Genomic DNA, 6,000 nt, shown 5'->3' with positions numbered 1-6,000 from the left:
AACCTCCTGGTGAAGCCCTGCTACGGGTCCGAATCTCCAAACTTTGATGACAGGGAAGATCTGCAAGGAATCTTCTCCCCATGAGCTGGTGGGAACAACTAGTTTGCCAAACTGCAAGCCTGGCCTCCCCCCTTGGTTGAATTTGCTGTGCACAGCTACAGTGAACCACATAGGCAGGAGGATCGCACCTTGCTTGGGTTTTAAGGAGCGCACCTTTTATTTGTCGCTTTGCTCCCCTGCTGGTTTCTTCCCTGGGCAGTGCAGGACCCTCCAGTCTTCCTCCTTCCTGTCAGTCCAACAGTCGCTTCACGAACCATGAGCCTGCAGGACATGCCAGGAACGCATGCCTCTTCTACAGCATTCTTCTGCTCTAAAGGTACTGTGCTAACTCGGTTATTCGTTTTGTCCAACCGTGGTGAAAGTGTTTGAAATCTTTCGCCAATCCGAGGGCTTGTCCTTGTCTATTCTTTAAAGTAACTTTTCGTCTGACCAACTTCGTTCTGAACTCTTGGCAAAGACTTAACTCCAAACTTCCCTGAACTGTGTGATCCTCTGCAAAGACTTTGGTCCATTGACTTTGGCCCAGGCCTCTTGGTTCGATATTCTCACTGTAGTTCCTTTTTCGAGATTGGCCTGCTTACTTGTTGGTGCTGCTCAACTTTTGTCTAACTTTGCCTTTCCCTCCCTTTTAAATTACTGGAGTGCCATTTTGCTCACACTTGCAGGGTAATTCATAGATTTCAGCGCAGAGGCAGCGCACGGGAGCAGCGCAGAGAGCTAGCCTGCGCCAGCGTGCGCCAGCCGTGTGCGCTAAACAGCATTCTGGTGCACCGCGTATTCATGGAATATCAAAGCCATTTTGAGCGCTGGCGCAGAGAACATCACGCAGCGCCAGTTATACCTCCAAGAACGCCCCTTGCGCAAGGATAAGGCATTGAAATCCCCAATGCAGCGCAAAGGGCCGTGCTAACCCTGCACCAGTTTACAGGGCTGGGACAATGCATTTGGGGGGTGCGCGGGACGTTTCACACGCAATAGACCCTGTGCGAGCGGGGTACGTGTATTCCGAGGGGTGTGCGAGGAGAATCACACGTGATAGGCCTTGTGCTAGCGGGGTACATGTATTTCGAGGGTGCGTGTGAAGTATCACACGCGATAGGGCTTGGGCTAGCGGGGTACGTGTATTCCGAGGGGTGCGCGGGGAGAATCACATGCAAAAGACCTTGTGCGAGTGGGGTATGTGTATTTCGGGGGTGCGCGGGGAGAATCACAAGCGAAAGTCCTTGTGCGAGCAGGGTACGTGTATTCTGAGGGGTGCGTGGGGGAATCACACACAATAGGCCTTGGGGAGCGGGGTACGTGTATTTTGGGGTGCGCGTGAAGTAAGACACGCGATATGGCTTGCGCTAGCAGGGTACGTGTATTCCGAGGGGTGCGCGGGGAGAATCACACGCGATAGGCCTTGGGGAGCGGGGTACGTGTATTCCGAGGGGTGCGCAGGGAGAATCACACGCGATAGGCCTTGGGGAGCGGGGTACATGTATTCCGAGGGGTGCACGGGGAGAATCACATGCAATTGGCCTTGGGGAGCGGGGTACGTGTATTCCGAGGGGTGCGCGGGGAGAACCACATGCGATAGGCCTTGGGGAGCGGAATACGTGTATTCCGAGGGGTGCGGGGGGAGAATCACACGTGATAGTGCTTGGGTTAGCGGGGTAGGTGTATTCCGAGGGGTGCGGGGAGAATCACACGCGATAGGCCTTGGGGAGCAGGGTACATGTATTTTGGGGGTCCGCGGGGAGTTATACATGCATTTTTGCTGCCACGGGAGGGGTACGTGTACTCCTGGTGTGCCCCAACACGAATTGGTAGTGTGTGTCCTCCCAGGTGTGCCCTCTCACCCTTCCCCAGGCCCTGCAGGCAGCCCACAACACAGTGGACTACCCTGCACCCCTGGCCATGCCCCTTGGGCAGCCCATCCACCCTGGCCATGCCCCCCAGCCACCCCACATGTCACCATGCACAGGTGAGCACCGACACATGTCCCCCAGGACCCCCACCCACCCAGCAGGGACAGGCACCTGCCAGCAGGCCCCGACTCATGTCCCCCTGCACCCCCACCCACCCAGCAGTAACAGGCACCTGCCAGCAGGCCCCACTCATGTCCCCCTTTACCCCCACCCACCCATCAGTGACAGGCACCTGCCAGCAGGCCCTGACTCATGTCCCCCTGCACCCCCACCCACCCAGCAGTGACATGTCTCATGCCAGCAGGCCCTGACTCATGTCCCCCTGCACCTGCTCCCACCCAGCAGTGACAGGCACCTGCCAGCAGACCCTGACTCATGTCCCCCTGCACCCGCACCCACCCAGCAGTGACAGGCACCTGCCAGCAGGCCCCAACTCATGTCCCCCCCAACACCTCATGACGATCCACAATCATGGGCCTTATGGCCACCCAAATCACACCCCACACCACCCCAGTCCAAACACACAACCAGGTATTACATCCACCCCCCAATGAAATCCTCATCACATGATACATCCCAAATGGCAAGTATGCACATCAACATATTTCCGTCACACCCACACAATGGGTGCATGTGATTGAGAAAACACACATTGTGACATGCATGAAACCAAAGAGAGAATATCACACATTGAGGTAGGAAATACAAATGTATTAAACAGAAAAGCAAGGGAATGAAATGAAATACACAAAAATTGAAATAAATAATAAAAAGCTGCATGTCCAAAATATAAACCAAATATGCATGATAGCAAAATCCAAATAAAACCAAAAGCATGTGTCCAAAGTGTCAGTCTGGCAAAACAAATCCAAAGTGCAAAAACAAGAAAAAAACATTGATCCATGGACGAAAAATAATAAGAAGCCAAATCAATTGTCGAACTATTTACAAAGTACAAATCCAGGGTCCATGTGCCCAATCATTGAAATGAAACCTATAAAAAAACCCTACCCAATGAAGAACTATATACAAAAACGTGGGGCATTGTCCAAGCGCCCCAAAATAAATAAAAACAGAAAGGAAACCTAACACTAACTAACTATATACAATGGCGGCAGGCAAGTCCTACGGCTCACTCTGTGATGTCCTGGGCCAGGGCATCATCGAACTCCATGTCGATGTCCTGGAGGCGGGCCTCTGCCCTGGCCCTGAGGTCTCACAGGGATGCAGTCATGGCCTGTTCCAACTCCCTGCGAGTTGCTTCGAGGCACTCAGCCCGCCTCAACGCCCGGCGCATGGAGAACTCCGCCCTGACCATGGTGAGCCGCGCCTCTTCCGCCTGCCGCAGCTCCGCATCTATCCGCTGGCCCAACCGCTGCCACACGGAAGACACTCCCATTCCAGCATCCTCCTGCCCTCCGGCCGATGCCTGCCCCTCTGATGTTGATGGACCCAAGCCATCATCGCTCCCACCTTGAGCCTGCTGCTGCTGTCCATGTGCCCTGCCCGATGATGCCAGCACATCCTCCATCTGCTGGTCTCCAGTTGGTGGGGTGTCCACCCCTGCTGGACCTCCGACTCCCGACTGTGGAAGGGATGGGAGCTCCACCAAGCTGGCTGCGTTGGTCGGGCCAGGTCCACAGGGGGCCCTGGTGGAATCTGGGCCGGAATACAGCAGGGTGAATGACTGGTGCATAGTCTCCACAGAGGAGGAGAGGAACGCCAGAGTGCTCGACACATGTAGGAACCCTCTGACCAGGGCCCCTCCCAACTGTGCCATGTTGCCACACAACTCTTTGTGATGCCGTGCATGGTCCCCCCAGGAAGCACGCACGTCATCACGAATGACACACGTGCTTAACGTGACACCAATCAGGATGGAACCCATACGGTCAGGGGTCTCCTCGTCCGCAGGTAGTGGAGTGCCAGATGACCTGGGCCTCCCCCCTACCTGCGGACGGGCCTGGGACGGGGCATCCCTGCTGGTGCATGGTGGTGTAGTCACAGGGTCAAGGACAGTGACATGCACAGGCCCCTCCGCGGCGACCTGTGCTGCCTCCTACCCCTGGCCCTGGGCTGCACCACTTGCACCAGTGGTACTACCCCCACCAGGCCCCATGTGCGGCTCAGTGGCGGCCTCCTCCTCCTCTGTGGAGACCACCAACCTCGATGTCTCTGCACCGTCTTCCGCCATCACAAGCCCCTGTGGGGGCTCACCCGGCCCTTCCGCCACAGCCATTGAGGCAGACGCAGCACCAGCCCCCTCGCTTCCGGATGATGGGCCTTGCGTCGCCGCCCGGTGGAAGCATCCCCACCGCTTTGCTCCACAGCGCCGTCTCCGCCCTCTTCTTCACTCAACACTGTGTAGAGGGAGACATAGAACACAAACATCAGGGTACTGTACAATAGTCCCCTAGACAGGAAGGAATAACACATTAGTGGCACTGTCAAACTTCACTTCCATCCTGTCCCTCCACAACACATGGGTCAATGCAGGCAATACACATGCAGAAACAGGGACGGCGCATGCAATCAACATCAGCATCCATGTACAAGGGCCTCTATTGACAGAAATGTTGGCTTCAAACTCACATGCATCATGGCTCATACTGATCCCATGCACACACATCACCAGAGCGTCATGCATCAGGGCTTTTACACCACAGACACAGTGGATACAAGGATGACTAGACTGCATAAGTGAATCAACACATCGTCATGGACATGTGTCATGCATCCATGGCGTTTCAAAGTCACACACATGCTACTCAGACACACAGACATGTATACCATACATGTACAGGAAAGCAGCACCCATCTCGAACACCCCATCCATGTCCAACAACAGAGAAAGGCATGCATTCATGTGTGCATTCCGCATGCTGCATCCCATGTTGCATTGGAACACATGCACCATCCATGTGGTTCACACATGACTGGTCTCACATGCATTACCATGATGTCCCTGCACACACATATCCATACATGGCCTATGTCACACATACAGGCAATTAGCTGACTACAAGCACACTGCAACATGCCCTGTTTCACACAGCAATGCATGGCCACTTACCGCTCAACTCCAGACGGGTCTGCCTCTGAAGGATCTGGACGTGGAGCGCTGGGTTTATGCGTTCCAGGACCCTCATCTGGATGTTGGTCCGGCTGACCCGGCACTCCTCTGCATCCTCTGCCTTCAAGAGGCACCAGGCCTTGTTGAGGGTCCTGGTCCTGAAGTCCTCCCAGCGCTTCCGGACGTGTTTGATGTCATGGGTTGCCACCCCCTCCATTTTGATGGCAACCACTACGTCCTCCTAGTTCCTCTCCCGTCCTTCCTTGTTGGCGCACGATGGTGTGAAGAGGGCATCATAATGCCCCAGAACTTGATCCACCAGGGTACCAACTTCTTATCGGTGAAGCTGGTACCCCTCTGCCTCTCTGGCTGGGGGTCACCAGTGGTCTCGGATGGTGTATGCCCCGACATGGTGACCCCCGAGGCAGGTGTGGGTGGGCAACTGGGTCCTGGGGCTGGGCTGTGGAGCGATGGTATCCCAGTCGGGTGTCTTCTGTTCCAGCAGGGGTGGACACAGCAACTGAACCCCTGCAGATGGCTGATGTACAGGCACCAAATAGCAGGGCACGTGGGCAGCAGGCAGGCAGCAGCAGATTGCAGGTGGGAACGTGCTCATGGCTCTGGGGGGCAGGAAAATGGCCTTTTGGGCAGGAGCGTGGTCTTCCATGTGTTGTCACGTGGCCAGTTTGATACGGAGTGATTTGGCACGTGAGAAAACTGCATGTCAGCGTGTAATTCGAGGAAAGGCCCTTAGCGCGTAAGCGCGTCTGTGACATAACGCGCACAGGTGTTTTCCCTCAACACGGGTCCATAGTGAATCGGCACGTGAAAAAACAACATGTCAGTGTGTAATTCGAGGAAAGGCCCTTAGCGCGTAAGCGCGTCTGTGACGTGACACGCAAGGGCGTTGCCCTCAACACGGGTGCATGTTCATTGTACACGTGCAATAACTGCATG

The sequence above is a fragment of the Ambystoma mexicanum genome, chromosome 3p (genome assembly GCF_040938575.1).
Source record: "Ambystoma mexicanum isolate Mex_15411 chromosome 3p, UKY_AmexF1_1, whole genome shotgun sequence".
Lineage (NCBI taxonomy): Eukaryota > Metazoa > Chordata > Amphibia > Caudata > Ambystomatidae > Ambystoma > Ambystoma mexicanum.
The sequence above is the reverse complement of the archived record's forward strand: the minus strand, read 5'-3'. Positions refer to the sequence as shown.